This window comes from Nicotiana attenuata, unplaced genomic scaffold (assembly GCF_001879085.1).
Source record: "Nicotiana attenuata strain UT unplaced genomic scaffold, NIATTr2, whole genome shotgun sequence".
Classification (NCBI taxonomy): domain Eukaryota; kingdom Viridiplantae; phylum Streptophyta; class Magnoliopsida; order Solanales; family Solanaceae; genus Nicotiana; species Nicotiana attenuata.
This window is the reverse complement of record NW_017670704.1, coordinates 259,409-269,684: the sequence shown is the minus strand read 5'-3', so window position 1 is coordinate 269,684 and position 10,276 is coordinate 259,409.

Sequence of the window (10,276 nt, the reverse complement as noted above, 5' to 3'; positions counted from 1 at the left end):
TCGAAGTACGTTGTAAATGGAGCTTGTATTTTTTTGCATATATGTATAAAAGGAAAGCGGTTTTATTTCTCCTGCATTTCTTTTTTGCTTTGATATTAGCCAGATGAGCTGGTCTTCGAGTGAAAAGGAATCCTTAGATTCATAGTATGGCCCTGGGGCTCATTAGGCTAGCCCGTAAGCTCTTACGCGCTTTGGTTGGTGCGACCTTTTAGCATAAGCCGGCGTTCGAGCTCTTACGATTTTGCTTTTAGGTATATTCAGTCAACTGTTTAGGGTTCAGTCTCCGAGTCGGGTTTCGACTCGAGCTCTTTTGACCCTCAAGTCTTTGAATTTAAAGCTGGCCCTTGGGCTCTTACGCGTTGGGTCGATACGACCTTTTATGTGAGCTGGCGACAGTGGCTCTTACGCTTTGGGTCGATGCATTCTTTTATGTGAGCTGGCGATAGTGGCTCTTACGCTTTGGGTCGATGCGACCTTTTATGTGAGCTGGCGACAGTGGCTCTTACGCTTTGGGTCGACGCGACCTTTTATATAGGCTTTATTTTTCCCTCGATAAGGATTTTCTATGGAATTGTGTTTTCCTGACTCTTCGACGGTTCGATAGAACCTCGATTGTGAGTCGTTATATGGCGATGATCGAGCACCTCGGGAGGTTTGGCTCGGTGGCTGAGTATCTCGAAGCCTGTATTTAGGAGCTGACATGGTCGAAGCTCTTTTGCCTATGTCGATGGTAGCCTGTTTAACCGATTCTTTTTGAAGTATATTCAAAGTAATTGAAGGCCTGTGATTTTATAGCGACGGTTGGGCGTCCCCGGGTCGCGTTAGTTTGGCTGGTACAGCCTTGCGACCGTAGTCATTGTGTTTGGCCGGAGCTTTTTACTCCCCGAGTGAAGTAGTTTCGGCGTCTATATCGAGGGTATGCCTTTTTAGGGGTCTTACAAGTTCGGTATATAGCCTTAACTTTAATATCGGGTTTATGCCTTTAGTAAGGTCTTACGAGTTTTACATGCCTTTGAGGTCTTACAATTATTGCCACTTGGCACAAGTGTGGTTCATGCCTTGCTTGAGGTCTTATAGATTTTACATGCCTTTATGGTCTTGTAGTTTTTGTTGTTTCCTTGTATAGATCTTACGAGACCGAGGCTGTTTCTTGGCTCGGGAGCCATTACTTGTAGTCTTAGTACTGCCTCATTGAGGGCTTATGATTTTGGAGTTTCCGACTCGTAGGTCATGTGGCCTTGAGTTTTCGACGCTAGTCCCCGAGTGTTCAGGATGTTTTTGGTTCTGGAGTTGTTTTGTGATCCTAACATTGCCTCATTGAGGGCTTATAAGTTTGGAGCTCCGACCCGGGGGTCGCATTGTTTCGAGTTGTTGGCGCTAGTCCCTGAGTGTTTGGGATGTTTTTGACAGAGGAGCTGTTTTTGCAAAAATACCGAGCTTTTTGAAACGCAAAATGCTTTTTGAAATTATTCTTCGATTGCTTGGTACAAGCATACATGTCTTTGCTGTTGAGGGCTCAGTTATTCTATGGAGGCACGGTTCGTTCGACCGTTTGGCCCGGTACATTGTTTTTCTTATCGAGACCCTATTCAGCATATCTTAGCTTCTTCGAGAAGGTGGTCTTTTGGGGGGATGCCCCAGTATTCGAGGTTGATTGCAATAGAAGCCTTGAATACTTGTTGAGTTCTCCTTAGGTAGCATATAGATGTTGCCTCATTAAAAACCTTGCCGGTAAAACCCTTCTTGGGATGAAAATTCGATCGAAGGAAAAGAGTGCAACGCATGTTTTTGAAACCTAAGGCCTTCGAGTTGGGAAGTGCTTCAGCTATTTCAATCTGATACCTGCAATTAGGTTAGTGTAAGATGTAATTAAAAAAGGGAGGCGATCATACCTTAGTGCTGACGGCGCTTCGGCTCCTGATATGTTTCGATCGTTTGTCACGAGGACGCGGTACGGTCCTTTGCTTCGTTTGGCCTGGACTTAGCCGAGGGTATAGCTTGTTTTTGCTATTTCACTGTTTGCTTATCCTTTGGCTCTTTTGATGGTAGAGATATTGGCGCTTTGGGTTGTGCCGGCCACATTGGCTGGTGGGGTGGTTAAGCCTTTTGTTATTTTGCTTGCCGTGTTGAATCCGTTAAGGACTCGAAAGGCGGGCATATTTTGGTCAAGCAGCCCGAGTTGCTCTGTCACCCTCGACCTGATAATATTGGTCGAGCTACCTGGATCCACAAGTACACGTTTAATTTAAAATGTACTTGCAGGAAAAAGAGTTACCTAGTGCGTCGTTACGGGGCCAGGATAGAGCCTCTAGTTCGCCTCTCCCTAGTGAGGGATGTTTTGTTTCTCCCGATCGTGGGTTCCTGCAGGGCGTCGACACCTTAGAAGATCGTATGGATGACATGCTGCGGTTCATCTGCTTCGTTCTTTTTGGTCGCCTCTCTTTTTCGAAAATTATTTTGGCTCGGTCGCTGAGGAATTCCCGGAGGTGACCTTCACTTCTTCCCGGAGTTGTCGGCAATCTTTGGTCCTGTGACCGTGTGTGTTGTGAAATTCACACACCAAGTTATGATTTCTTTGCGAAGGGTCTGATTGCACAGGCCTTGGCCACCTGGCTTCTCTAATTTTACTGATGGCGAATACGATGTCCGAAACATCAACATTGAAGTTGTATTCTGACAAGCGGGGTGTCTCCACCGGCCCTGCGCGCCTATCGAACCCGGCTCTGTTGACGAGTCCCCGAGGGTTCTGCCCTCGGCCCGTTCTTTGATCATTCCGGGGTATGTCGCGCCTCGGGACGTTTCTCCTGTCTTTAGTGGTATGGCTGGTACCTTTCTTTGTTTGGCTTCGGCTCCTTTGCTAGAAGCCTTCTTGAATATACCGAGCCCGGGGGGGCTCCTAGTTGGTCTTCTTCGACCCTGATCTTTGATTGGTATCGGTTGTGGATGTCCGACCAAGTCACGGCCGGGTATTCGACTAGGTTTTGTTTTAGCTATTTTGAAGCCACCGAGCTTAGTTCATTCAGACCTTGAGTGAAGGCCTGCACTGCCCAGTCATCAGAGACCGGTGGTAGTTCCATTCGTTCCATTTGAAAGCGAGATACGAACTCTCGAAGCATTTCATTCTCCCTTTGCTTGATCTTGAAGACGTCAGATTTCCTTGTTGCTACTTTGATGGCACCAGCATGTGCCTTTATAAAAGAATCCGCCAACATGGCAAATGAATCTATCGAGTTTGGGGCCAGGTTGTGATACCACATCATTGCCCCCTTAGAAAGCGTTTCCCGAACTTCTTCAGTAGGACAGACTCGATCTCGTCGTCCTTTAGGTCGTTGCCCTTCACTGCACAAGTGTAAGTAGTAACATGCTCATTGGGGTCTGAGGTTCCGTTGTTCTTCGGAAGGTCTGGCATTCTGAACTTCTTCGAAATGGGTTTCGGAGTTGCTTCCTGTGGGAACGACTTTTGCACGAACTTCTTTGAATCCACACCTTTCAGGATTGGGGGTGCGCCCGTAATCTGATTGACCCTGGAGTTGTAGGTCTCGACCTTTTTGTCGTTGGCTTCTATCTTCTTCTCGCCTGACTCGATCCTCTTTGTGAGGTCCTCGAGCATCTTTACAATGGCGGGGTCGACCGCCGACCCATTGTTGCTTGACCTTTTTGGTACCTGTTCGGCTAGGGGAGCCGTCCCCGGTGCTACCGTGCTAGGAGTTTTCTGGTGACTTTGCAGCTGAGCGATCGCCAGCTGTTGTGCCTGTAACATTTCAAAAATAATGTGAAGGCTAACCTCCCGTTCTTCCCTAGCTGGGGTTTTTTGAGCTTCTTGTTGATCTTCTTGGCGTACGCTTCTATTGGTGTGGGAGCTTATTTCGACGTGTTGAGCGTTGCGCGAGACCACGTCCACGGGAATTGATTCTGGTGCATTCTCAGGGTTTCGTGGTGGCACACCAACACCTGGGACGTTAACGCCATTTTCCCATGGTTTTCGAGATCGACGCTTTCACGTGCATTTACTGAGTTAGACATTTTGACCTGTAATCAAAGATCTTGGACAAGAAAAAGTGTGAAAGATAACTTGCGTTACGTAGTTAAACCAGCAAGAAAATAATCACTATTATTTTTAGCCCTACGGTGGGCGCCAAACTGTTTACCGTAAAAATGGTAATTACAATTAAATTTGATTTTGTGGTTCTAAAAATACGTGATCTATTTTTATGCTGGTTGTTAAGCAATGGATGCTAAGTGAAAGATTAGAAATCAAGATTGTAGCTTAGAGACAATATGATAATCGAACCAAACAGTTGGAGATCGGGACCTCGAGCTCGCTTATCCGGGGCCTCTGGTTGACTCTTATACTCTGCCGTGGGCGGCCGATGGAGGGCCTAACAATTATGATAGATTCAGTGATGGCTCTTTATGGCCAATAATAAGCAATAAATGAAGAACAATAAATAGAACACAATGAATGTAAGCAATAAATGGAAGTAAAGAGCTTAAGAGAATATGTTAGGGAGCAGAGAGAATGTTCTTGTGTATTTAGTATTGAGCAACAGAACTTTACAAAATGGCAGGATCCCCTTTATATATGAGGGGGAACATAGTACAAATGTATTTATTACAAAGATATGAGGCTGACACAGCCATTTAATGCCCTGATACGGGCCAGAGCTAGCTTACTAGACTTTGTCAGCTCTAGTCGTGCGCCTAGGGAACTTCACCTTGATCCGTCGAGACCATCAAGTTGCATTGCCTCGAGGTCGGCCATAATTTACACTACCTCGAAGCCGACCGCCGAGAACCCTCGAGATGTCTTGATGACCGCGAAATCAAACCGTCGATTTCTACCGTATACACCACACTATGTCTATGGAGCCTCAAACAGATACAACAGAGAACTATGATAGTGCCGGCAACAAGGCCCCGACTATACCTCAAACACAATACATGAGGAACAAAAGATACATGACCCCGAAATGAAGTGGGGCTCACCAAGTCGGCTGGGAAGAGAGTGTATCGCTATCACTGTCCAATTCGCCTGCTGTGGAACCACCTGCATCCATTAATGATTCAACGGCCCCTGCAAAAGGGACATTAGTACCGTCGAATAGCACTAGTATGCATGACTAAATGTCATCTTTCAAAATAGAATGCTAATATAATAAAGGGAAAACCATGTAAACAACAAGCAATAATCAATGATATCCAAAGGTCATGTTAAAACATAACAATTTTCAAAATACGAAAATAAGGCGGTGAAGATGATAATCGAAATGTGAAGATAATATTTTTTAGAAGATCTTTAGTACCGAATTACCACAGTTCACGATACCACTATTCACAATACCACTATTCACAATATACACATCACAACCGACCTCAAAATACAACCATGAATTTAGCACGGAGTCCGATCACGAACCGATCGGCTAGGCCGTCTTATTTAAAGACATCAACCATTATCACAATCTTTATGCAAATATACCACCGTGAATCTAGCACGGAGTCCGATTACGACCCGATCGACTAGGCCATCTTATTTGAAGACATCAACCACAATCACAATTTCAAGTACAATTTCCAGCACAATCACCACCATGTGTGCGGCATGGCGTCCGATCACCACCCGATCGGCTAGGCCGTCTCATGTGAGACATCATCCTTTTCTATCATCAATCTCATCCCAAATAAGGGGAATAACTTTTTCACATCAATCTCATCCCAAATAAGGGGAAATACATTTTTGATTTGCATACCAAGGGAAACAAAAATACAGATTTCATTTACCTCATAACCTTTCATATCGTATATAGCTTCATTGGTACTTTTAACCACTTACAACATCATTAGTTCATTGCCTCTCTGGGCCATACATATGATTCTTCTTTCATGGCACAATGGCCGTATTTCATATTCCACACTTTCATTTGTTTCCTTTCATGGGTCATCATCATAAATATCAATATATAGAATATTCCAGAAATCACAACTTTAAGTTCATTAGAAATGAAAACTTTAAACACAATAGATTTCTTTCCAATAAATGGAGTACATTGATTGGCAATCGAAGCGCAAGTTAAAATCATAAACAAGTAACACACCATTTATTATTGAAATACTTTTCCCCAAAGAGTGCAATACACAATTTCAACTCATGAATATGTAAGAGCACAAAACACGTTGGTAATACTTACAAGACATATCATTAGTTAAAACAACCACATTTGGGAATGACTTGAGTACATAAGCTTTTAGGAAAATCTATTTTCGAAGTCATTTAAAACATTTGAATCAAGGCTCATTTCATAACCTTTCTCACATCGATCATTTTATTTCATCGATGTCGCGCCCCTTTTTCTAGCGAAATTGATCCCCCCTGAAACATAAATAATACTTCGTAACTCCCTCGAGATGGGGTGTTACTCATTATATTCAGCGTGCACAGGCTATCATCTCCTGCTACCCGATTACTATCTTTAATTTTTTACCAAAGCGCACTAGTTGATTCTAAACCGTGCCTTATGCGTGAGTTACCCGTCCCACACTTATGGTCCATGGGGCGTTTGGACCTCTATTTTGGATAGTTCTAGACTTAACTTAGGCTGCTCAAAAATGATAAAACTAGGTGACGTACAAAAGAAGTTGGACTTCATGTACAGGCAATTAAGGGCTCGAGTTAGCCTCCACACTTAGACAACAAATGCACGCGAACAAATTCTCACATTAAGCGTTAGACAGTTTCAGAACTGAGCCAAATTATAGCCGTCAACTCTAAATGTTACCCCATGTTTTTGTACGTCAAAGTACGGCATAAGTAAATTGATGAAAGCTCGGAAATGAGATATTACATCCCGCATTTTCGTACGTTAAAGTTTCGTCGTAAGTTAATCAACGTAAGTTCCGGAATGGGATTATTTTGAGATTATAAGCATTATGCTATTTCAAAAAAGTGATGAGTAAATTCGTGAAGGTGAGAGGGTAGGCAAATCGAAGAAAATAAATTTTGTCGAAGTTTGACATTTTGGAATAAAATACGGCCCGAGCTAAGATACCCGATATTTATAGACTAGTACCATACAAGGTACCACATGGCCATGATAGTAAGGTGTATAAGGTGTGCTAAAAGTGAATAGTAATAAGTAATTTGAGATAATTCTTAATTATGTGGATAATCGGGTAATTTTTGATTTTAGGGGGAGATTAACAATTAATTAAGATGATTGGTGATTAATTGTTGATAAGATCCTCACGTGGCAGCCAAGACTTGATGGAAGTGTGACTCTTAAAAACATAGAATAAGGTGGCATTAAGAGAGTCTTTTTGGTGGCTTAGTAATTAGGAAAGTGGGGCCCACACCCTTGTATTAGAAATAGTAAACTTAATAGTCATATAACTAACGTCATTGTTCACATCCAAATTCACGTTATCATCTATCACTTGAGAGTCTTGTGACTCTTAAAGAACTTCATCACGTTATTTTGGGTCATTTCATATGCATCTGCATATATCCAAGCAACGCAAGACTTCAATAATTCAAATCAAAGTGAGGTTTTGCAATTATAACGGAGTACGGTGCAATCTTTGTCAAGAATATTATGCGGATTTTTCCGTACTCCGATCTTGCTGTTACGTGTTGTTGCAATTAACGTGTGTTAAAGGGATTGCCAAGAGAATCGACTCAGGTATGTTAAGGCTATCCCTTCTTTCTTTTTGGCATGATCCAAATAATACAAATGAAACGAGCAAAATACACAACTTTCATTAATGACTCTATTCATAGAAATAATAGGGGTGTATATATTCTTGATTCCCCATGTGAATTATTATTATATCTTCTGCTCATGGGTCTCATAAAAACCCATATTTGATAAAGTTTACCCGAAAGGTATATTGATTTTTATGGCATTTCGATAAAATCTTATTAACGTATTTCTTATGCATTTCATGCGTTGCATTCATTTACACTGGCCCATGACCAGATTATGTTATATACGCGTATTTCTATGTATATACATATATATGTATATGGGATATGGGAAAAGGTTACGACGTTATATACGCACCACCACCTGATCAGCTGGTATACGTTGATGATTTTGCCCACAGTGGCCGAGATGATATGATGGGATGCCTTCAGAGGCCTGATGATGTTATGAAACATGTACCTATGCACGACATGACATTCATACGCATATGCATGACACTATAATTATTTCATGAATTACAGAGTTATCCAGACTTACAGGTTGAGTCATTTACTCTATATTTCTTCCATGTCTGTTATGTACTTATTTATGTGCCTTACATACTCGGTACATTATTCTTACTGACGTACCTTTTGCCTGGAGACGTTGCGTTTCATGCCCGCGGGTCCCGATAGACAAGTCAAGAGCCCTCCACGTAGGTCATCAACTAAGCGGAAGATGTTGGTATGCTCCATTTGCTTCGGAGTTGCTTGTTTGGTTAGTATGATTTAGACGTGTATTGTTTAGTATGGCGGGACTCTGTCCCGACCTTTATGAAAATTTTGTATTCTTAGAGGATTGTAGACAGATGTCATGTACGTAAACGATTGTATGGCCTTGTCAGCCTATGTTTAGTATACGAGTGGTTATTTTGGTCTTATAAGCCCGTATATTTTATGTATAAGTTGGTATCACATGTTGTATTCTACTTATCTCACGGTATCCTTTCGGCGCAGTTATCTATGATAATATGACATGAAAAGATACGTTATGTTGGTACTCGGTTGAGTAAGGTACCGGGTGCCCGTCGCGGCCCATCGGTTTGGGTTGTGACAAAAGTGGTATCAGAGCAGTTCTGTCCTAGGGAGTTTACAAGCCGTGTCTAGTAGAGTCTTGTTTATGGGTGTGTCGTGCACCACACTTATAAGCAGGAGGCTACATGGCATTTAGGACTGTCACTCTTTCTTCTTACTCTTGATTTTGTGGTAGAGTTCAGCAGAGTAATGAGAAGAGAGATAAGGAAGAATTATGAGTTAGATGTGATACATGGATGGCAACGGTAGATCAAAAAGACGACGGTATTACCGGGTACATAGTCAGGTGAAGGAAGAGATGAGAGGTGATAGGCCTTAAGACAACAAAAGAGTATAGGCCATGAAGTCATATCCTCATTTCGAGAAGTAAGTTCGTGACTCTAATGTGATTACCAATAGGAGAAGCTAGACCCCAGAATAATAGAGATCAGTATGGGTTGGTGAACAAGATAAAGTAAATATGAATTAGGGATTTAGTGATTTGATAATGGTCGACATCATGAGAATTTCGGATTTCGTACCGGCAATAATAGAATGGTCAACAGAAGAAGATTCATAAGAAATTCAGAGAAAGGTCATTCAAGAAGACGCTTCCCTAAAGCAAGCAATGTGAGCAGAGTTTAACTTAAGGGACTGTATGTGCCAGTTATACTAAGTGTCACCCTCATGAGTAAGGAAAGTTGCTATCCTTGGTACAGAAGGATCACCGCAAGGCGAGTAAGGGTCATCAATGATGTGAGAAGACGCCAAGGATGAAGAGGTAAAATATCTATAGCTAGATCGTCGTAGCGCTAAATATTTGCACTCCCCTAAAGGGGGGAATATGGAATGATGTGGCATTAAGCTAGAAATTAAGTGGTTCTAGTAATTATGGAATGATAAAGGAAGAATGCAAAAAAAATGTAAAAGGGATGAGATTGCAATTATCCAAAGCCTACATATATGCTACGATTCCAGAATATTATGCAAACACGACGTCAATGAGAGGAAGTAAGGGTGCCTGCCCAAAATGTTATTGATAGATAAGGAGCCAGTGCGAGAGGTAAGTTAAGAAAAAGGAAATAACCCAAGAAAGATTACGCGAAATATTGATATGAGAATGGGACAACGACTAGTTAGCAGTCGATTCAGGAAGAGCCTAGTTATGGCTAGATAGGAGGTTACAGACTAATCAACAGATCGTGCAAGATAAGCATAGTAAAACCTAATATAGTGAATTTAGCCTCGCAGTAATGTCATTAGATAGGAGTCGCGGTAGTTAAAGGTACCGTATGAATGTTACGGGAATAAAAAAGAGTGCCACTGGGAAGACAGTCAAAATATTAGTTCAGAGGCAACCCTACAAGCACAAGGGCGTGGAGATAAGTAACTATGGGTAATTATAGACGAGGAAGAACATCAAAAATTCCATCAGGCATACGATGTGATAAGCTCGCAGCCTATCAAGACTCAGACGGACCTCCCCCCCGCCCCCAACCGTAATACCAATAGTAAGAACTACGT